Source organism: Schistocerca cancellata, unplaced genomic scaffold, assembly GCF_023864275.1.
Source record: "Schistocerca cancellata isolate TAMUIC-IGC-003103 unplaced genomic scaffold, iqSchCanc2.1 HiC_scaffold_477, whole genome shotgun sequence".
Lineage (NCBI taxonomy): Eukaryota > Metazoa > Arthropoda > Insecta > Orthoptera > Acrididae > Schistocerca > Schistocerca cancellata.
In genome coordinates, this window is record NW_026046494.1 from 37791 (window position 1) to 57216 (window position 19426).

The 19426-nt window shown below is 49.1% G+C and overlaps 34 non-coding genes across 34 annotated transcripts; all 34 read right to left on the reverse strand.

Moving 5' to 3' along the window:
* Nucleotides 1-298: 298 nt before the first annotated feature.
* On the reverse strand, nt 299-380 carry Trnas-cga (transfer RNA serine (anticodon CGA)). The gene has a single exon. It is a non-coding gene; the product is annotated as a tRNA-Ser (tRNA).
* Nucleotides 381-518: 138 nt separating this feature from the next.
* Trnak-uuu (transfer RNA lysine (anticodon UUU)) lies at nt 519-591 on the reverse strand. The gene has a single exon. It is a non-coding gene; the product is annotated as a tRNA-Lys (tRNA).
* A 539-nt stretch (nt 592-1130) lies between these two features.
* Nucleotides 1131-1203, reverse strand: Trnaf-gaa (transfer RNA phenylalanine (anticodon GAA)). The gene has a single exon. It is a non-coding gene; the product is annotated as a tRNA-Phe (tRNA).
* A 611-nt stretch (nt 1204-1814) lies between these two features.
* On the reverse strand, nt 1815-1896 carry Trnas-uga (transfer RNA serine (anticodon UGA)). Its single transcript has one exon. It is a non-coding gene; the product is annotated as a tRNA-Ser (tRNA).
* Nucleotides 1897-2587: 691 nt separating this feature from the next.
* Trnas-cga (transfer RNA serine (anticodon CGA)) lies at nt 2588-2669 on the reverse strand. The gene has a single exon. It is a non-coding gene; the product is annotated as a tRNA-Ser (tRNA).
* A 138-nt stretch (nt 2670-2807) lies between these two features.
* Nucleotides 2808-2880, reverse strand: Trnak-uuu (transfer RNA lysine (anticodon UUU)). Its single transcript has one exon. It is a non-coding gene; the product is annotated as a tRNA-Lys (tRNA).
* A 539-nt stretch (nt 2881-3419) lies between these two features.
* Trnaf-gaa (transfer RNA phenylalanine (anticodon GAA)) lies at nt 3420-3492 on the reverse strand. Its single transcript has one exon. It is a non-coding gene; the product is annotated as a tRNA-Phe (tRNA).
* A 611-nt stretch (nt 3493-4103) lies between these two features.
* Trnas-uga (transfer RNA serine (anticodon UGA)) lies at nt 4104-4185 on the reverse strand. Its single transcript has one exon. It is a non-coding gene; the product is annotated as a tRNA-Ser (tRNA).
* Nucleotides 4186-4875: 690 nt separating this feature from the next.
* Trnas-cga (transfer RNA serine (anticodon CGA)) lies at nt 4876-4957 on the reverse strand. The gene has a single exon. It is a non-coding gene; the product is annotated as a tRNA-Ser (tRNA).
* Nucleotides 4958-5095: 138 nt separating this feature from the next.
* On the reverse strand, nt 5096-5168 carry Trnak-uuu (transfer RNA lysine (anticodon UUU)). The gene has a single exon. It is a non-coding gene; the product is annotated as a tRNA-Lys (tRNA).
* A 539-nt stretch (nt 5169-5707) lies between these two features.
* On the reverse strand, nt 5708-5780 carry Trnaf-gaa (transfer RNA phenylalanine (anticodon GAA)). Its single transcript has one exon. It is a non-coding gene; the product is annotated as a tRNA-Phe (tRNA).
* A 611-nt stretch (nt 5781-6391) lies between these two features.
* Trnas-uga (transfer RNA serine (anticodon UGA)) lies at nt 6392-6473 on the reverse strand. The gene has a single exon. It is a non-coding gene; the product is annotated as a tRNA-Ser (tRNA).
* A 692-nt stretch (nt 6474-7165) lies between these two features.
* On the reverse strand, nt 7166-7247 carry Trnas-cga (transfer RNA serine (anticodon CGA)). The gene has a single exon. It is a non-coding gene; the product is annotated as a tRNA-Ser (tRNA).
* Nucleotides 7248-7385: 138 nt separating this feature from the next.
* Trnak-uuu (transfer RNA lysine (anticodon UUU)) lies at nt 7386-7458 on the reverse strand. The gene has a single exon. It is a non-coding gene; the product is annotated as a tRNA-Lys (tRNA).
* A 539-nt stretch (nt 7459-7997) lies between these two features.
* Trnaf-gaa (transfer RNA phenylalanine (anticodon GAA)) lies at nt 7998-8070 on the reverse strand. The gene has a single exon. It is a non-coding gene; the product is annotated as a tRNA-Phe (tRNA).
* A 611-nt stretch (nt 8071-8681) lies between these two features.
* Trnas-uga (transfer RNA serine (anticodon UGA)) lies at nt 8682-8763 on the reverse strand. The gene has a single exon. It is a non-coding gene; the product is annotated as a tRNA-Ser (tRNA).
* Nucleotides 8764-9453: 690 nt separating this feature from the next.
* On the reverse strand, nt 9454-9535 carry Trnas-cga (transfer RNA serine (anticodon CGA)). Its single transcript has one exon. It is a non-coding gene; the product is annotated as a tRNA-Ser (tRNA).
* A 138-nt stretch (nt 9536-9673) lies between these two features.
* Nucleotides 9674-9746, reverse strand: Trnak-uuu (transfer RNA lysine (anticodon UUU)). The gene has a single exon. It is a non-coding gene; the product is annotated as a tRNA-Lys (tRNA).
* Nucleotides 9747-10285: 539 nt separating this feature from the next.
* Trnaf-gaa (transfer RNA phenylalanine (anticodon GAA)) lies at nt 10286-10358 on the reverse strand. Its single transcript has one exon. It is a non-coding gene; the product is annotated as a tRNA-Phe (tRNA).
* Nucleotides 10359-10969: 611 nt separating this feature from the next.
* Nucleotides 10970-11051, reverse strand: Trnas-uga (transfer RNA serine (anticodon UGA)). Its single transcript has one exon. It is a non-coding gene; the product is annotated as a tRNA-Ser (tRNA).
* A 689-nt stretch (nt 11052-11740) lies between these two features.
* Trnas-cga (transfer RNA serine (anticodon CGA)) lies at nt 11741-11822 on the reverse strand. Its single transcript has one exon. It is a non-coding gene; the product is annotated as a tRNA-Ser (tRNA).
* Nucleotides 11823-11960: 138 nt separating this feature from the next.
* Trnak-uuu (transfer RNA lysine (anticodon UUU)) lies at nt 11961-12033 on the reverse strand. The gene has a single exon. It is a non-coding gene; the product is annotated as a tRNA-Lys (tRNA).
* Nucleotides 12034-12572: 539 nt separating this feature from the next.
* Nucleotides 12573-12645, reverse strand: Trnaf-gaa (transfer RNA phenylalanine (anticodon GAA)). The gene has a single exon. It is a non-coding gene; the product is annotated as a tRNA-Phe (tRNA).
* A 611-nt stretch (nt 12646-13256) lies between these two features.
* Nucleotides 13257-13338, reverse strand: Trnas-uga (transfer RNA serine (anticodon UGA)). The gene has a single exon. It is a non-coding gene; the product is annotated as a tRNA-Ser (tRNA).
* A 693-nt stretch (nt 13339-14031) lies between these two features.
* Trnas-cga (transfer RNA serine (anticodon CGA)) lies at nt 14032-14113 on the reverse strand. Its single transcript has one exon. It is a non-coding gene; the product is annotated as a tRNA-Ser (tRNA).
* Nucleotides 14114-14251: 138 nt separating this feature from the next.
* Trnak-uuu (transfer RNA lysine (anticodon UUU)) lies at nt 14252-14324 on the reverse strand. Its single transcript has one exon. It is a non-coding gene; the product is annotated as a tRNA-Lys (tRNA).
* Nucleotides 14325-14863: 539 nt separating this feature from the next.
* Nucleotides 14864-14936, reverse strand: Trnaf-gaa (transfer RNA phenylalanine (anticodon GAA)). Its single transcript has one exon. It is a non-coding gene; the product is annotated as a tRNA-Phe (tRNA).
* A 611-nt stretch (nt 14937-15547) lies between these two features.
* Nucleotides 15548-15629, reverse strand: Trnas-uga (transfer RNA serine (anticodon UGA)). The gene has a single exon. It is a non-coding gene; the product is annotated as a tRNA-Ser (tRNA).
* Nucleotides 15630-16319: 690 nt separating this feature from the next.
* Trnas-cga (transfer RNA serine (anticodon CGA)) lies at nt 16320-16401 on the reverse strand. The gene has a single exon. It is a non-coding gene; the product is annotated as a tRNA-Ser (tRNA).
* A 138-nt stretch (nt 16402-16539) lies between these two features.
* Nucleotides 16540-16612, reverse strand: Trnak-uuu (transfer RNA lysine (anticodon UUU)). The gene has a single exon. It is a non-coding gene; the product is annotated as a tRNA-Lys (tRNA).
* Nucleotides 16613-17151: 539 nt separating this feature from the next.
* Trnaf-gaa (transfer RNA phenylalanine (anticodon GAA)) lies at nt 17152-17224 on the reverse strand. Its single transcript has one exon. It is a non-coding gene; the product is annotated as a tRNA-Phe (tRNA).
* Nucleotides 17225-17835: 611 nt separating this feature from the next.
* On the reverse strand, nt 17836-17917 carry Trnas-uga (transfer RNA serine (anticodon UGA)). The gene has a single exon. It is a non-coding gene; the product is annotated as a tRNA-Ser (tRNA).
* Nucleotides 17918-18609: 692 nt separating this feature from the next.
* Trnas-cga (transfer RNA serine (anticodon CGA)) lies at nt 18610-18691 on the reverse strand. The gene has a single exon. It is a non-coding gene; the product is annotated as a tRNA-Ser (tRNA).
* Nucleotides 18692-18829: 138 nt separating this feature from the next.
* Trnak-uuu (transfer RNA lysine (anticodon UUU)) lies at nt 18830-18902 on the reverse strand. Its single transcript has one exon. It is a non-coding gene; the product is annotated as a tRNA-Lys (tRNA).
* Between the last annotated feature and the right edge of the window lie 524 nt (nt 18903-19426).

Below are 19426 nucleotides of genomic sequence, written 5' to 3' on the forward strand. Positions count from 1 at the left end.
AAAACGCTGCACTACTGCTTTTGCCGCACTCGAATGATTGAAATTGCGATTCTTAAAAAGAAAATGAAATTTTCGAGCACATCTGTGTACTCACCATCTCAGCGACGGCTTTCTGCAGTCCCAGCGTCAGTGCGAGGTGAACCGATAGGCACAGTAAGCAGCGGTCGTCGCGAAAACTCAGTATTCTTAAAACGGAAATTTTCGTCTTGTTGAGAATGGCGTCACTGGTTGCACCCGCATTCGCCCACGCATGTCACATGTGTGCGAAAACGTTTGCTCCTCTTTACGCAAAATCGCACGCAGCCGGTAGGATTCGAACCTACGCTCCCAGAGGGAATCTGATTTCGAGTCAGACGCCTTAACCACTCGGCCACGACTGCCGTTAGCGCGGTGTTCTCCCGACACATGCAACTGCTACCGTATAAAACGCTGTGGTGTCAGAAAACGGCGTAGCTGCATTATTTTCCGTAGCGTTTCCACCGCTACCAGACGAATCGCTACCAAAGTATTAAAATTTCCGCCCGGACAGGGACTTGAACCCTGGACCCTTAGGTTAAAAGCCTAATGCTCTACCGACTGAGCTATCCGGGCTCACACAAGGCTGCAAAATCTCCTACGATGCACAACTATACATTGACTCATGTCCTTTACTGTTGTGCAATCGCTGCATGGGGCCGTTACTAATAAAACGTCGCCTAAATGCTGTCTACAAACTTATCGCGCTAAGCCCGTAACACACTATCGAAGACTGCTGACACACGATGCAACAACAAATTGCACCAGTTGTTACGTCTCATACGTTGGAGCAGAGAATTTACGTGTTTTGTCGACACTCACTGGGCAATTGGAAAATTCACAAGCATTTCGAATGCAATGTTTCCCACGCTTTCGCTCATTTCACGGTTCCGTTGAAGACGTTCTTCACCACCTGACACAGAAAAAGGAATGCAGTCGGTAGGATATTTTTAATTCTTTTGCTTCTAAGGGAGTTAGTTATCTAGTAAGTTCCTCTTGTGGCATGCAATAGACAACCAGAACAGCTACAGGAGAGAGTCATTTTTGTTGTCAGCGGTAGTTGCATTATCACAAACGCAGAGTAATTCCATTGGCGTCGCATCAAAACGAGTACCTGCCGAAACCCGGGATCGAACCAGGGACCTTTAGATCTTCAGTCTAACGCTCTCCCAACTGAGCTATTTCGGCTGACGGCGAAGGTTGCCATTTGCATGTGTTCGTTCACTTCTGCCTCGTTGCCAATTTCACAGTCACCTTCGTCTGATAAGACACAGGGACGCTGAAGGGCGAGCAGCCGATGCAGTGAAGTTCCACACACATTTCTTCAGCTTCCGTCATCGTAACAAGCAAACATGTCGACTCGATTCGTGTGATATTGAATTCGCTGACTTGACGTGACGCCACGCTGACGCTAGAAAACCCGTGCTATATCGATGCCAGGGGCAACTCGTGTGCAGAGAACGAGACACAAGAAGGAGTGAGCCTCTCCACCATATGAGAGGCAGTATCTAGCAGATACACATGGTAAAACATTCGACTTGCGTTAGCTCATAAATTGCTACACGTCATCGTCTGCAAGCTAAAATGGACACATCTGCACTGCCCAGTGAGGCGACACTTGTACTAACACCTGGTGGACGGCTGTGAGACGAGGAGATGAGCTGCGGCTTCTGGGCGCGACTGTAACGCTGCGCCCTCGATCAAATAACACTGCACATTGCTGGTGACCCACGTGTTTAGTAGTGACGCAACTGCTAGGATGCAGCTCAACGTCCGCCTTTTGAGAGCGAGAAAATTTTCGCAGTCGGCAGGACTCGAACCTACGCTCCCAGAGGGAATCTGATTTCAAGTCAGACGCCTTAACCACTCGGCCACGACTGCCGGTGGCGGAAGCGACTCCCGACAAGTCAAACCGCCATCTTTAGAAGCAATCTGATGGCAGAAAACGGCGTGGCCTCACTCTTTGCTGTAGGGTTTCCATTAGCCGTTACGAAAGTGTACTAATTTTCGCCCAGACAGGGACTTGAACCCAGGACCCTTCGGTTGAAAACCTAACGCTCTACCGACTCAGCTATGCGGGCCCACGCACGAGCATTATCGTACAGCTGCGTGGTGTGCGAGTGTTTCGCATGTCGTAATTGCTGGCTTATGGCTCCAATGGCGACTTCACCGACTTCCCACTGACGCACCGCTGACGCTAGTTTTCTGTCGTCTTAAAACGATGGACATACCTCCAAGCAGCTGCGAGATCTTAAGAAAAGAAAAAAAAAAAAAAAAACGCTGCACTACTGCTTTTGCCGCACTCGAATGATTGAAATTGCGATTCTTAAAAAGAAAATGAAATTTTCGAGCACATCTGTGTACTCACCATCTCAGCGACGGCTTTCTGCAGTCCCAGCGTCAGTGCGAGGTGAACCGATAGGCACAGTAAGCAGCGGTCGTCGCGAAAACTCAGTATTCTTAAAACGGAAATTTTCGTCTTGTTGAGAATGGCGTCACTGGTTGCACCCGCATTCGCCCACGCATGTCACATGTGTGCGAAAACGTTTGCTCCTCTTTACGCAAAATCGCACGCAGCCGGTAGGATTCGAACCTACGCTCCCAGAGGGAATCTGATTTCGAGTCAGACGCCTTAACCACTCGGCCACGACTGCCGTTAGCGCGGTGTTCTCCCGACACATGCAACTGCTACCGTATAAAACGCTGTGGTGTCAGAAAACGGCGTAGCTGCATTATTTTCCGTAGCGTTTCCACCGCTACCAGACGAATCGCTACCAAAGTATTAAAATTTCCGCCCGGACAGGGACTTGAACCCTGGACCCTTAGGTTAAAAGCCTAATGCTCTACCGACTGAGCTATCCGGGCTCACACAAGGCTGCAAAATCTCCTACGATGCACAACTATACATTGACTCATGTCCTTTACTGTTGTGCAATCGCTGCATGGGGCCGTTACTAATAAAACGTCGCCTAAATGCTGTCTACAAACTTATCGCGCTAAGCCCGTAACACACTATCGAAGACTGCTGACACACGATGCAACAACAAATTGCACCAGTTGTTACGTCTCATACGTTGGAGCAGAGAATTTACGTGTTTTGTCGACACTCACTGGGCAATTGGAAAATTCACAAGCATTTCGAATGCAATGTTTCCCACGCTTTCGCTCATTTCACGGTTCCGTTGAAGACGTTCTTCACCACCTGACACAGAAAAAGGAATGCAGTCGGTAGGATATTTTTAATTCTTTTGCTTCTAAGGGAGTTAGTTATCTAGTAAGTTCCTCTTGTGGCATGCAATAGACAACCAGAACAGCTACAGGAGAGAGTCATTTTTGTTGTCAGCGGTAGTTGCATTATCACAAACGCAGAGTAATTCCATTGGCGTCGCATCAAAACGAGTACCTGCCGAAACCCGGGATCGAACCAGGGACCTTTAGATCTTCAGTCTAACGCTCTCCCAACTGAGCTATTTCGGCTGACGGCGAAGGTTGCCATTTGCATGTGTTCGTTCACTTCTGCCTCGTTGCCAATTTCACAGTCACCTTCGTCTGATAAGACACAGGGACGCTGAAGGGCGAGCAGCCGATGCAGTGAAGTTCCACACACATTTCTTCAGCTTCCGTCATCGTAACAAGCAAACATGTCGACTCGATTCGTGTGATATTGAATTCGCTGACTTGACGTGACGCCACGCTGACGCTAGAAAACCCGTGCTATATCGATGCCAGGGGCAACTCGTGTGCAGAGAACGAGACACAAGAAGGAGTGAGCCTCTCCACCATATGAGAGGCAGTATCTAGCAGATACACATGGTAAAACATTCGACTTGCGTTAGCTCATAAATTGCTACACGTCATCGTCTGCAAGCTAAAATGGACACATCTGCACTGCCCAGTGAGGCGACACTTGTACTAACACCTGGTGGACGGCTGTGAGACGAGGAGATGAGCTGCGGCTTCTGGGCGCGACTGTAACGCTGCGCCCTCGATCAAATAACACTGCACATTGCTGGTGACCCACGTGTTTAGTAGTGACGCAACTGCTAGGATGCAGCTCAACGTCCGCCTTTTGAGAGCGAGAAAATTTTCGCAGTCGGCAGGACTCGAACCTACGCTCCCAGAGGGAATCTGATTTCAAGTCAGACGCCTTAACCACTCGGCCACGACTGCCGGTGGCGGAAGCGACTCCCGACAAGTCAAACCGCCATCTTTAGAAGCAATCTGATGGCAGAAAGCGGCGTGGCCTCACTCTTTGCTGTAGGGTTTCCATTAGCCGTTACGAAAGTGTACTAATTTTCGCCCAGACAGGGACTTGAACCCAGGACCCTTCAGTTGAAAACCTAACGCTCTACCGACTCAGCTATGCGGGCCCACGCACGAGCATTATCGTACAGCTGCGTGGTGTGCGAGTGTTTCGCATGTCGTAATTGCTGGCTTATGGCTCCAATGGCGACTTCACCGACTTCCCACTGACGCACCGCTGACGCTAGTTTTCTGTCGTCTTAAAACGATGGACATACCTCCAAGCAGCTGCGAGATCTTAAGAAAAGAAAAAAAAAAAAAAAACGCTGCACTACTGCTTTTGCCGCACTCGAATGATTGAAATTGCGATTCTTAAAAAGAAAATGAAATTTTCGAGCACATCTGTGTACTCACCATCTCAGCGACGGCTTTCTGCAGTCCCAGCGTCAGCGCGAGGTGAACCGATAGGCACAGTAAGCAGCGGTCGTCGCGAAAACTCAGTATTCTTAAAACGGAAATTTTCGTCTTGTTGAGAATGGCGTCACTGGTTGCACCCGCATTCGCCCACGCATGTCACATGTGTGCGAAAACGTTTGCTCCTCTTTACGCAAAATCGCACGCAGCCGGTAGGATTCGAACCTACGCTCCCAGAGGGAATCTGATTTCGAGTCAGACGCCTTAACCACTCGGCCACGACTGTCGTTAGCGCGGTGTTCTCCCGACACATGCAACTGCTACCGTATAAAACGCTGTGGTGTCAGAAAACGGCGTAGCTGCATTATTTTCCGTAGCGTTTCCACCGCTACCAGACGAATCGCTACCAAAGTATTAAAATTTCCGCCCGGACAGGGACTTGAACCCTGGACCCTTAGGTTAAAAGCCTAATGCTCTACCGACTGAGCTATCCGGGCTCACACAAGGCTGCAAAATCTCCTACGATGCACAACTATACATTGACTCATGTCCTTTACTGTTGTGCAATCGCTGCATGGGGCCGTTACTAATAAAACGTCGCCTAAATGCTGTCTACAAACTTATCGCGCTAAGCCCGTAACACACTATCGAAGACTGCTGACACACGATGCAACAACAAATTGCACCAGTTGTTACGTCTCATACGTTGGAGCAGAGAATTTACGTGTTTTGTCGACACTCACTGGGCAATTGGAAAATTCACAAGCATTTCGAATGCAATGTTTCCCACGCTTTCGCTCATTTCACGGTTCCGTTGAAGACGTTCTTCACCACCTGACACAGAAAAAGGAATGCAGTCGGTAGGATATTTTTAATTCTTTTGCTTCTAAGGGAGTTAGTTATCTAGTAAGTTCCTCTTGTGGCATGCAATAGACAACCAGAACAGCTACAGGAGAGAGTCATTTTTGTTGTCAGCGGTAGTTGCATTATCACAAACGCAGAGTAATTCCATTGGCGTCGCATCAAAACGAGTACCTGCCGAAACCCGGGATCGAACCAGGGACCTTTAGATCTTCAGTCTAACGCTCTCCCAACTGAGCTATTTCGGCTGACGGCGAAGGTTGCCATTTGCATGTGTTCGTTCACTTCTGCCTCGTTGCCAATTTCACAGTCACCTTCGTCTGATAAGACACAGGGACGCTGAAGGGCGAGCAGCCGATGCAGTGAAGTTCCACACACATTTCTTCAGCTTCCGTCATCGTAACAAGCAAACATGTCGACTCGATTCGTGTGATATTGAATTCGCTGACTTGACGTGACGCCACGCTGACGCTAGAAAACCCGTGCTATATCGATGCCAGGGGCAACTCGTGTGCAGAGAACGAGACACAAGAAGGAGTGAGCCTCTCCACCATATGAGAGGCAGTATCTAGCAGATACACATGGTAAAACATTCGACTTGCGTTAGCTCATAAATTGCTACACGTCATCGTCTGCAAGCTAAAATGGACACATCTGCACTGCCCAGTGAGGCGACACTTGTACTAACACCTGGTGGACGGCTGTGAGACGAGGAGATGAGCTGCGGCTTCTGGGCGCGACTGTAACGCTGCGCCCTCGATCAAATAACACTGCACATTGCTGGTGACCCACGTGTTTAGTAGTGACGCAACTGCTAGGATGCAGCTCAACGTCCGCCTTTTGAGAGCGAGAAAATTTTCGCAGTCGGCAGGACTCGAACCTACGCTCCCAGAGGGAATCTGATTTCAAGTCAGACGCCTTAACCACTCGGCCACGACTGCCGGTGGCGGAAGCGACTCCCGACAAGTCAAACCGCCATCTTTAGAAGCAATCTGATGGCAGAAAACGGCGTGGCCTCACTCTTTGCTGTAGGGTTTCCATTAGCCGTTACGAAAGTGTACTAATTTTCGCCCAGACAGGGACTTGAACCCAGGACCCTTCAGTTGAAAACCTAACGCTCTACCGACTCAGCTATGCGGGCCCACGCACGAGCATTATCGTACAGCTGCGTGGTGTGCGAGTGTTTCGCATGTCGTAATTGCTGGCTTATGGCTCCAATGGCGACTTCACCGACTTCCCACTGACGCACCGCTGACGCTAGTTTTCTGTCGTCTTAAAACGATGGACATACCTCCAAGCAGCTGCGAGATCTTAAGAAAAGAAAAAAAAAAAAAAAAAACGCTGCACTACTGCTTTTGCCGCACTCGAATGATTGAAATTGCGATTCTTAAAAAGAAAATGAAATTTTCGAGCACATCTGTGTACTCACCATCTCAGCGACGGCTTTCTGCAGTCCCAGCGTCAGTGCGAGGTGAACCGATAGGCACAGTAAGCAGCGGTCGTCGCGAAAACTCAGTATTCTTAAAACGGAAATTTTCGTCTTGTTGAGAATGGCGTCACTGGTTGCACCCGCATTCGCCCACGCATGTCACATGTGTGCGAAAACGTTTGCTCCTCTTTACGCAAAATCGCACGCAGCCGGTAGGATTCGAACCTACGCTCCCAGAGGGAATCTGATTTCGAGTCAGACGCCTTAACCACTCGGCCACGACTGCCGTTAGCGCGGTGTTCTCCCGACACATGCAACTGCTACCGTATAAAACGCTGTGGTGTCAGAAAACGGCGTAGCTGCATTATTTTCCGTAGCGTTTCCACCGCTACCAGACGAATCGCTACCAAAGTATTAAAATTTCCGCCCGGACAGGGACTTGAACCCTGGACCCTTAGGTTAAAAGCCTAATGCTCTACCGACTGAGCTATCCGGGCTCACACAAGGCTGCAAAATCTCCTACGATGCACAACTATACATTGACTCATGTCCTTTACTGTTGTGCAATCGCTGCATGGGGCCGTTACTAATAAAACGTCGCCTAAATGCTGTCTACAAACTTATCGCGCTAAGCCCGTAACACACTATCGAAGACTGCTGACACACGATGCAACAACAAATTGCACCAGTTGTTACGTCTCATACGTTGGAGCAGAGAATTTACGTGTTTTGTCGACACTCACTGGGCAATTGGAAAATTCACAAGCATTTCGAATGCAATGTTTCCCACGCTTTCGCTCATTTCACGGTTCCGTTGAAGACGTTCTTCACCACCTGACACAGAAAAAGGAATGCAGTCGGTAGGATATTTTTAATTCTTTTGCTTCTAAGGGAGTTAGTTATCTAGTAAGTTCCTCTTGTGGCATGCAATAGACAACCAGAACAGCTACAGGAGAGAGTCATTTTTGTTGTCAGCGGTAGTTGCATTATCACAAACGCAGAGTAATTCCATTGGCGTCGCATCAAAACGAGTACCTGCCGAAACCCGGGATCGAACCAGGGACCTTTAGATCTTCAGTCTAACGCTCTCCCAACTGAGCTATTTCGGCTGACGGCGAAGGTTGCCATTTGCATGTGTTCGTTCACTTCTGCCTCGTTGCCAATTTCACAGTCACCTTCGTCTGATAAGACACAGGGACGCTGAAGGGCGAGCAGCCGATGCAGTGAAGTTCCACACACATTTCTTCAGCTTCCGTCATCGTAACAAGCAAACATGTCGACTCGATTCGTGTGATATTGAATTCGCTGACTTGACGTGACGCCACGCTGACGCTAGAAAACCCGTGCTATATCGATGCCAGGGGCAACTCGTGTGCAGAGAACGAGACACAAGAAGGAGTGAGCCTCTCCACCATATGAGAGGCAGTATCTAGCAGATACACATGGTAAAACATTCGACTTGCGTTAGCTCATAAATTGCTACACGTCATCGTCTGCAAGCTAAAATGGACACATCTGCACTGCCCAGTGAGGCGACACTTGTACTAACACCTGGTGGACGGCTGTGAGACGAGGAGATGAGCTGCGGCTTCTGGGCGCGACTGTAACGCTGCGCCCTCGATCAAATAACACTGCACATTGCTGGTGACCCACGTGTTTAGTAGTGACGCAACTGCTAGGATGCAGCTCAACGTCCGCCTTTTGAGAGCGAGAAAATTTTCGCAGTCGGCAGGACTCGAACCTACGCTCCCAGAGGGAATCTGATTTCAAGTCAGACGCCTTAACCACTCGGCCACGACTGCCGGTGGCGGAAGCGACTCCCGACAAGTCAAACCGCCATCTTTAGAAGCAATCTGATGGCAGAAAGCGGCGTGGCCTCACTCTTTGCTGTAGGGTTTCCATTAGCCGTTACGAAAGTGTACTAATTTTCGCCCAGACAGGGACTTGAACCCAGGACCCTTCAGTTGAAAACCTAACGCTCTACCGACTCAGCTATGCGGGCCCACGCACGAGCATTATCGTACAGCTGCGTGGTGTGCGAGTGTTTCGCATGTCGTAATTGCTGGCTTATGGCTCCAATGGCGACTTCACCGACTTCCCACTGACGCACCGCTGACGCTAGTTTTCTGTCGTCTTAAAACGATGGACATACCTCCAAGCAGCTGCGAGATCTTAAGAAAAGAAAAAAAAAAAAAAAACGCTGCACTACTGCTTTTGCCGCACTCGAATGATTGAAATTGCGATTCTTAAAAAGAAAATGAAATTTTCGAGCACATCTGTGTACTCACCATCTCAGCGACGGCTTTCTGCAGTCCCAGCGTCAGTGCGAGGTGAACCGATAGGCACAGTAAGCAGCGGTCGTCGCGAAAACTCAGTATTCTTAAAACGGAAATTTTCGTCTTGTTGAGAATGGCGTCACTGGTTGCACCCGCATTCGCCCACGCATGTCACATGTGTGCGAAAACGTTTGCTCCTCTTTACGCAAAATCGCACGCAGCCGGTAGGATTCGAACCTACGCTCCCAGAGGGAATCTGATTTCGAGTCAGACGCCTTAACCACTCGGCCACGACTGTCGTTAGCGCGGTGTTCTCCCGACACATGCAACTGCTACCGTATAAAACGCTGTGGTGTCAGAAAACGGCGTAGCTGCATTATTTTCCGTAGCGTTTCCACCGCTACCAGACGAATCGCTACCAAAGTATTAAAATTTCCGCCCGGACAGGGACTTGAACCCTGGACCCTTAGGTTAAAAGCCTAATGCTCTACCGACTGAGCTATCCGGGCTCACACAAGGCTGCAAAATCTCCTACGATGCACAACTATACATTGACTCATGTCCTTTACTGTTGTGCAATCGCTGCATGGGGCCGTTACTAATAAAACGTCGCCTAAATGCTGTCTACAAACTTATCGCGCTAAGCCCGTAACACACTATCGAAGACTGCTGACACACGATGCAACAACAAATTGCACCAGTTGTTACGTCTCATACGTTGGAGCAGAGAATTTACGTGTTTTGTCGACACTCACTGGGCAATTGGAAAATTCACAAGCATTTCGAATGCAATGTTTCCCACGCTTTCGCTCATTTCACGGTTCCGTTGAAGACGTTCTTCACCACCTGACACAGAAAAAGGAATGCAGTCGGTAGGATATTTTTAATTCTTTTGCTTCTAAGGGAGTTAGTTATCTAGTAAGTTCCTCTTGTGGCATGCAATAGACAACCAGAACAGCTACAGGAGAGAGTCATTTTTGTTGTCAGCGGTAGTTGCATTATCACAAACGCAGAGTAATTCCATTGGCGTCGCATCAAAACGAGTACCTGCCGAAACCCGGGATCGAACCAGGGACCTTTAGATCTTCAGTCTAACGCTCTCCCAACTGAGCTATTTCGGCTGACGGCGAAGGTTGCCATTTGCATGTGTTCGTTCACTTCTGCCTCGTTGCCAATTTCACAGTCACCTTCGTCTGATAAGACACAGGGACGCTGAAGGGCGAGCAGCCGATGCAGTGAAGTTCCACACACATTTCTTCAGCTTCCGTCATCGTAACAAGCAAACATGTCGACTCGATTCGTGTGATATTGAATTCGCTGACTTGACGTGACGCCACGCTGACGCTAGAAAACCCGTGCTATATCGATGCCAGGGGCAACTCGTGTGCAGAGAACGAGACACAAGAAGGAGTGAGCCTCTCCACCATATGAGAGGCAGTATCTAGCAGATACACATGGTAAAACATTCGACTTGCGTTAGCTCATAAATTGCTACACGTCATCGTCTGCAAGCTAAAATGGACACATCTGCACTGCCCAGTGAGGCGACACTTGTACTAACACCTGGTGGACGGCTGTGAGACGAGGAGATGAGCTGCGGCTTCTGGGCGCGACTGTAACGCTGCGCCCTCGATCAAATAACACTGCACATTGCTGGTGACCCACGTGTTTAGTAGTGACGCAACTGCTAGGATGCAGCTCAACGTCCGCCTTTTGAGAGCGAGAAAATTTTCGCAGTCGGCAGGACTCGAACCTACGCTCCCAGAGGGAATCTGATTTCAAGTCAGACGCCTTAACCACTCGGCCACGACTGCCGGTGGCGGAAGCGACTCCCGACAAGTCAAACCGCCATCTTTAGAAGCAATCTGATGGCAGAAAGCGGCGTGGCCTCACTCTTTGCTGTAGGGTTTCCATTAGCCGTTACGAAAGTGTACTAATTTTCGCCCAGACAGGGACTTGAACCCAGGACCCTTCAGTTGAAAACCTAACGCTCTACCGACTCAGCTATGCGGGCCCACGCACGAGCATTATCGTACAGCTGCGTGGTGTGCGAGTGTTTCGCATGTCGTAATTGCTGGCTTATGGCTCCAATGGCGACTTCACCGACTTCCCACTGACGCACCGCTGACGCTAGTTTTCTGTCGTCTTAAAACGATGGACATACCTCCAAGCAGCTGCGAGATCTTAAGAAAAGAAAAAAAAAAAAAAACGCTGCACTACTGCTTTTGCCGCACTCGAATGATTGAAATTGCGATTCTTAAAAAGAAAATGAAATTTTCGAGCACATCTGTGTACTCACCATCTCAGCGACGGCTTTCTGCAGTCCCAGCGTCAGTGCGAGGTGAACCGATAGGCACAGTAAGCAGCGGTCGTCGCGAAAACTCAGTATTCTTAAAACGGAAATTTTCGTCTTGTTGAGAATGGCGTCACTGGTTGCACCCGCATTCGCCCACGCATGTCACATGTGTGCGAAAACGTTTGCTCCTCTTTACGCAAAATCGCACGCAGCCGGTAGGATTCGAACCTACGCTCCCAGAGGGAATCTGATTTCGAGTCAGACGCCTTAACCACTCGGCCACGACTGTCGTTAGCGCGGTGTTCTCCCGACACATGCAACTGCTACCGTATAAAACGCTGTGGTGTCAGAAAACGGCGTAGCTGCATTATTTTCCGTAGCGTTTCCACCGCTACCAGACGAATCGCTACCAAAGTATTAAAATTTCCGCCCGGACAGGGACTTGAACCCTGGACCCTTAGGTTAAAAGCCTAATGCTCTACCGACTGAGCTATCCGGGCTCACACAAGGCTGCAAAATCTCCTACGATGCACAACTATACATTGACTCATGTCCTTTACTGTTGTGCAATCGCTGCATGGGGCCGTTACTAATAAAACGTCGCCTAAATGCTGTCTACAAACTTATCGCGCTAAGCCCGTAACACACTATCGAAGACTGCTGACACACGATGCAACAACAAATTGCACCAGTTGTTACGTCTCATACGTTGGAGCAGAGAATTTACGTGTTTTGTCGACACTCACTGGGCAATTGGAAAATTCACAAGCATTTCGAATGCAATGTTTCCCACGCTTTCGCTCATTTCACGGTTCCGTTGAAGACGTTCTTCACCACCTGACACAGAAAAAGGAATGCAGTCGGTAGGATATTTTTAATTCTTTTGCTTCTAAGGGAGTTAGTTATCTAGTAAGTTCCTCTTGTGGCATGCAATAGACAACCAGAACAGCTACAGGAGAGAGTCATTTTTGTTGTCAGCGGTAGTTGCATTATCACAAACGCAGAGTAATTCCATTGGCGTCGCATCAAAACGAGTACCTGCCGAAACCCGGGATCGAACCAGGGACCTTTAGATCTTCAGTCTAACGCTCTCCCAACTGAGCTATTTCGGCTGACGGCGAAGGTTGCCATTTGCATGTGTTCGTTCACTTCTGCCTCGTTGCCAATTTCACAGTCACCTTCGTCTGATAAGACACAGGGACGCTGAAGGGCGAGCAGCCGATGCAGTGAAGTTCCACACACATTTCTTCAGCTTCCGTCATCGTAACAAGCAAACATGTCGACTCGATTCGTGTGATATTGAATTCGCTGACTTGACGTGACGCCACGCTGACGCTAGAAAACCCGTGCTATATCGATGCCAGGGGCAACTCGTGTGCAGAGAACGAGACACAAGAAGGAGTGAGCCTCTCCACCATATGAGAGGCAGTATCTAGCAGATACACATGGTAAAACATTCGACTTGCGTTAGCTCATAAATTGCTACACGTCATCGTCTGCAAGCTAAAATGGACACATCTGCACTGCCCAGTGAGGCGACACTTGTACTAACACCTGGTGGACGGCTGTGAGACGAGGAGATGAGCTGCGGCTTCTGGGCGCGACTGTAACGCTGCGCCCTCGATCAAATAACACTGCACATTGCTGGTGACCCACGTGTTTAGTAGTGACGCAACTGCTAGGATGCAGCTCAACGTCCGCCTTTTGAGAGCGAGAAAATTTTCGCAGTCGGCAGGACTCGAACCTACGCTCCCAGAGGGAATCTGATTTCAAGTCAGACGCCTTAACCACTCGGCCACGACTGCCGGTGGCGGAAGCGACTCCCGACAAGTCAAACCGCCATCTTTAGAAGCAATCTGATGGCAGAAAACGGCGTGGCCTCACTCTTTGCTGTAGGGTTTCCATTAGCCGTTACGAAAGTGTACTAATTTTCGCCCAGACAGGGACTTGAACCCAGGACCCTTCGGTTGAAAACCTAACGCTCTACCGACTCAGCTATGCGGGCCCACGCACGAGCATTATCGTACAGCTGCGTGGTGTGCGAGTGTTTCGCATGTCGTAATTGCTGGCTTATGGCTCCAATGGCGACTTCACCGACTTCCCACTGACGCACCGCTGACGCTAGTTTTCTGTCGTCTTAAAACGATGGACATACCTCCAAGCAGCTGCGAGATCTTAAGAAAAGAAAAAAAAAAAAAAAAAAACGCTGCACTACTGCTTTTGCCGCACTCGAATGATTGAAATTGCGATTCTTAAAAAGAAAATGAAATTTTCGAGCACATCTGTGTACTCACCATCTCAGCGACGGCTTTCTGCAGTCCCAGCGTCAGTGCGAGGTGAACCGATAGGCACAGTAAGCAGCGGTCGTCGCGAAAACTCAGTATTCTTAAAACGGAAATTTTCGTCTTGTTGAGAATGGCGTCACTGGTTGCACCCGCATTCGCCCACGCATGTCACATGTGTGCGAAAACGTTTGCTCCTCTTTACGCAAAATCGCACGCAGCCGGTAGGATTCGAACCTACGCTCCCAGAGGGAATCTGATTTCGAGTCAGACGCCTTAACCACTCGGCCACGACTGCCGTTAGCGCGGTGTTCTCCCGACACATGCAACTGCTACCGTATAAAACGCTGTGGTGTCAGAAAACGGCGTAGCTGCATTATTTTCCGTAGCGTTTCCACCGCTACCAGACGAATCGCTACCAAAGTATTAAAATTTCCGCCCGGACAGGGACTTGAACCCTGGACCCTTAGGTTAAAAGCCTAATGCTCTACCGACTGAGCTATCCGGGCTCACACAAGGCTGCAAAATCTCCTACGATGCACAACTATACATTGACTCATGTCCTTTACTGTTGTGCAATCGCTGCATGGGGCCGTTACTAATAAAACGTCGCCTAAATGCTGTCTACAAACTTATCGCGCTAAGCCCGTAACACACTATCGAAGACTGCTGACACACGATGCAACAACAAATTGCACCAGTTGTTACGTCTCATACGTTGGAGCAGAGAATTTACGTGTTTTGTCGACACTCACTGGGCAATTGGAAAATTCACAAGCATTTCGAATGCAATGTTTCCCACGCTTTCGCTCATTTCACGGTTCCGTTGAAGACGTTCTTCACCACCTGACACAGAAAAAGGAATGCAGTCGGTAGGATATTTTTAATTCTTTTGCTTCTAAGGGAGTTAGTTATCTAGTAAGTTCCTCTTGTGGCATGCAATAGACAACCAGAACAGCTACAGGAGAGAGTCATTTTTGTTGTCAGCGGTAGTTGCATTATCACAAACGCAGAGTAATTCCATTGGCGTCGCATCAAAACGAGTACCTGCCGAAACCCGGGATCGAACCAGGGACCTTTAGATCTTCAGTCTAACGCTCTCCCAACTGAGCTATTTCGGCTGACGGCGAAGGTTGCCATTTGCATGTGTTCGTTCACTTCTGCCTCGTTGCCAATTTCACAGTCACCTTCGTCTGATAAGACACAGGGACGCTGAAGGGCGAGCAGCCGATGCAGTGAAGTTCCACACACATTTCTTCAGCTTCCGTCATCGTAACAAGCAAACATGTCGACTCGATTCGTGTGATATTGAATTCGCTGACTTGACGTGACGCCACGCTGACGCTAGAAAACCCGTGCTATATCGATGCCAGGGGCAACTCGTGTGCAGAGAACGAGACACAAGAAGGAGTGAGCCTCTCCACCATATGAGAGGCAGTATCTAGCAGATACACATGGTAAAACATTCGACTTGCGTTAGCTCATAAATTGCTACACGTCATCGTCTGCAAGCTAAAATGGACACATCTGCACTGCCCAGTGAGGCGACACTTGTACTAACACCTGGTGGACGGCTGTGAGACGAGGAGATGAGCTGCGGCTTCTGGGCGCGACTGTAACGCTGCGCCCTCGATCAAATAACACTGCACATTGCTGGTGACCCACGTGTTTAGTAGTGACGCAACTGCTAGGATGCAGCTCAACGTCCGCCTTTTGAGAGCGAGAAAATTTTCGCAGTCGGCAGGACTCGAACCTACGCTCCCAGAGGGAATCTGATTTCAAGTCAGACGCCTTAACCACTCGGCCACGACTGCCGGTGGCGGAAGCGACTCCCGACAAGTCAAACCGCCATCTTTAGAAGCAATCTGATGGCAGAAAACGGCGTGGCCTCACTCTTTGCTGTAGGGTTTCCATTAGCCGTTACGAAAGTGTACTAATTTTCGCCCAGACAGGGACTTGAACCCAGGACCCTTCGGTTGAAAACCTAACGCTCTACCGACTCAGCTATGCGGGCCCACGCACGAGCATTATCGTACAGCTGCGTGGTGTGCGAGTGTTTCGCATGTCGTAATTGCTGGCTTATGGCTCCAATGGCGACTTCACCGACTTCCCACTGACGCACCGCTGACGCTAGTTTTCTGTCGTCTTAAAACGATGGACATACCTCCAAGCAGCTGCGAGATCTTAAGAAAAGAAAAAAAAAAAAAAAACGCTGCACTACTGCTTTTGCCGCACTCGAATGATTGAAATTGCGATTCTTAAAAAGAAAATGAAATTTTCGAGCACATCTGTGTACTCACCATCTCAGCGACGGCTTTCTGCAGTCCCAGCGTCAGTGCGAGGTGAACCGATAGGCACAGTAAGCAGCGGTCGTCGCGAAAACTCAGTATTCTTAAAACGGAAATTTTCGTCTTGTTGAGAATGGCGTCACTGGTTGCACCCGCATTCGCCCACGCATGTCACATGTGTGCGAAAACGTTTGCTCCTCTTTACGCAAAATCGCACGCAGCCGGTAGGATTCGAACCTACGCTCCCAGAGGGAATCTGATTTCGAGTCAGACGCCTTAACCACTCGGCCACGACTGCCGTTAGCGCGGTGTTCTCCCGACACATGCAACTGCTACCGTATAAAACGCTGTGGTGTCAGAAAACGGCGTAGCTGCATTATTTTCCGTAGCGTTTCCACCGCTACCAGACGAATCGCTACCAAAGTATTAAAATTTCCGCCCGGACAGGGACTTGAACCCTGGACCCTTAGGTTAAAAGCCTAATGCTCTACCGACTGAGCTATCCGGGCTCACACAAGGCTGCAAAATCTCCTACGATGCACAACTATACATTGACTCATGTCCTTTACTGTTGTGCAATCGCTGCATGGGGCCGTTACTAATAAAACGTCGCCTAAATGCTGTCTACAAACTTATCGCGCTAAGCCCGTAACACACTATCGAAGACTGCTGACACACGATGCAACAACAAATTGCACCAGTTGTTACGTCTCATACGTTGGAGCAGAGAATTTACGTGTTTTGTCGACACTCACTGGGCAATTGGAAAATTCACAAGCATTTCGAATGCAATGTTTCCCACGCTTTCGCTCATTTCACGGTTCCGTTGAAGACGTTCTTCACCACCTGACACAGAAAAAGGAATGCAGTCGGTAGGATATTTTTAATTCTTTTGCTTCTAAGGGAGTTAGTTATCTAGTAAGTTCCTCTTGTGGCATGCAATAGACAACCAGAACAGCTACAGGAGAGAGTCATTTTTGTTGTCAGCGGTAGTTGCATTATCACAAACGCAGAGTAATTCCATTGGCGTCGCATCAAAACGAGTACCTGCCGAAACCCGGGATCGAACCAGGGACCTTTAGATCTTCAGTCTAACGCTCTCCCAACTGAGCTATTTCGGCTGACGGCGAAGGTTGCCATTTGCATGTGTTCGTTCACTTCTGCCTCGTTGCCAATTTCACAGTCACCTTCGTCTGATAAGACACAGGGACGCTGAAGGGCGAGCAGCCGATGCAGTGAAGTTCCACACACATTTCTTCAGCTTCCGTCATCGTAACAAGCAAACATGTCGACTCGATTCGTGTGATATTGAATTCGCTGACTTGACGTGACGCCACGCTGACGCTAGAAAACCCGTGCTATATCGATGCCAGGGGCAACTCGTGTGCAGAGAACGAGACACAAGAAGGAGTGAGCCTCTCCACCATATGAGAGGCAGTATCTAGCAGATACACATGGTAAAACATTCGACTTGCGTTAGCTCATAAATTGCTACACGTCATCGTCTGCAAGCTAAAATGGACACATCTGCACTGCCCAGTGAGGCGACACTTGTACTAACACCTGGTGGACGGCTGTGAGACGAGGAGATGAGCTGCGGCTTCTGGGCGCGACTGTAACGCTGCGCCCTCGATCAAATAACACTGCACATTGCTGGTGACCCACGTGTTTAGTAGTGACGCAACTGCTAGGATGCAGCTCAACGTCCGCCTTTTGAGAGCGAGAAAATTTTCGCAGTCGGCAGGACTCGAACCTACGCTCCCAGAGGGAATCTGATTTCAAGTCAGACGCCTTAACCACTCGGCCACGACTGCCGGTGGCGGAAGCGACTCCCGACAAGTCAAACCGCCATCTTTAGAAGCAATCTGATGGCAGAAAACGGCGTGGCCTCACTCTTTGCTGTAGGGTTTCCATTAGCCGTTACGAAAGTGTACTAATTTTCGCCCAGACAGGGACTTGAACCCAGGACCCTTCGGTTGAAAACCTAACGCTCTACCGACTCAGCTATGCGGGCCCACGCACGAGCATTATCGTACAGCTGCGTGGTGTGCGAGTGTTTCGCATGTCGTAATTGCTGGCTTATGGCTCCAATGGCGACTTCACCGACTTCCCACTGACGCACCGCTGACGCTAGTTTTCTGTCGTCTTAAAACGATGGACATACCTCCAAGCAGCTGCGAGATCTTAAGAAAAGAAAAAAAAAAAAAAAAAACGCTGCACTACTGCTTTTGCCGCACTCGAATGATTGAAATTGCGATTCTTAAAAAGAAAATGAAATTTTCGAGCACATCTGTGTACTCACCATCTCAGCGACGGCTTTCTGCAGTCCCAGCGTCAGTGCGAGGTGAACCGATAGGCACAGTAAGCAGCGGTCGTCGCGAAAACTCAGTATTCTTAAAACGGAAATTTTCGTCTTGTTGAGAATGGCGTCACTGGTTGCACCCGCATTCGCCCACGCATGTCACATGTGTGCGAAAACGTTTGCTCCTCTTTACGCAAAATCGCACGCAGCCGGTAGGATTCGAACCTACGCTCCCAGAGGGAATCTGATTTCGAGTCAGACGCCTTAACCACTCGGCCACGACTGCCGTTAGCGCGGTGTTCTCCCGACACATGCAACTGCTACCGTATAAAACGCTGTGGTGTCAGAAAACGGCGTAGCTGCATTATTTTCCGTAGCGTTTCCACCGCTACCAGACGAATCGCTACCAAAGTATTAAAATTTCCGCCCGGACAGGGACTTGAACCCTGGACCCTTAGGTTAAAAGCCTAATGCTCTACCGACTGAGCTATCCGGGCTCACACAAGGCTGCAAAATCTCCTACGATGCACAACTATACATTGACTCATGTCCTTTACTGTTGTGCAATCGCTGCATGGGGCCGTTACTAATAAAACGTCGCCTAAATGCTGTCTACAAACTTATCGCGCTAAGCCCGTAACACACTATCGAAGACTGCTGACACACGATGCAACAACAAATTGCACCAGTTGTTACGTCTCATACGTTGGAGCAGAGAATTTACGTGTTTTGTCGACACTCACTGGGCAATTGGAAAATTCACAAGCATTTCGAATGCAATGTTTCCCACGCTTTCGCTCATTTCACGGTTCCGTTGAAGACGTTCTTCACCACCTGACACAGAAAAAGGAATGCAGTCGGTAGGATATTTTTAATTCTTTTGCTTCTAAGGGAGTTAGTTATCTAGTAAGTTCCTCTTGTGGCATGCAATAGACAACCAGAACAGCTACAGGAGAGAGTCATTTTTGTTGTCAGCGGTAGTTGCATTATCACAAACGCAGAGTAATTCCATTGGCGTCGC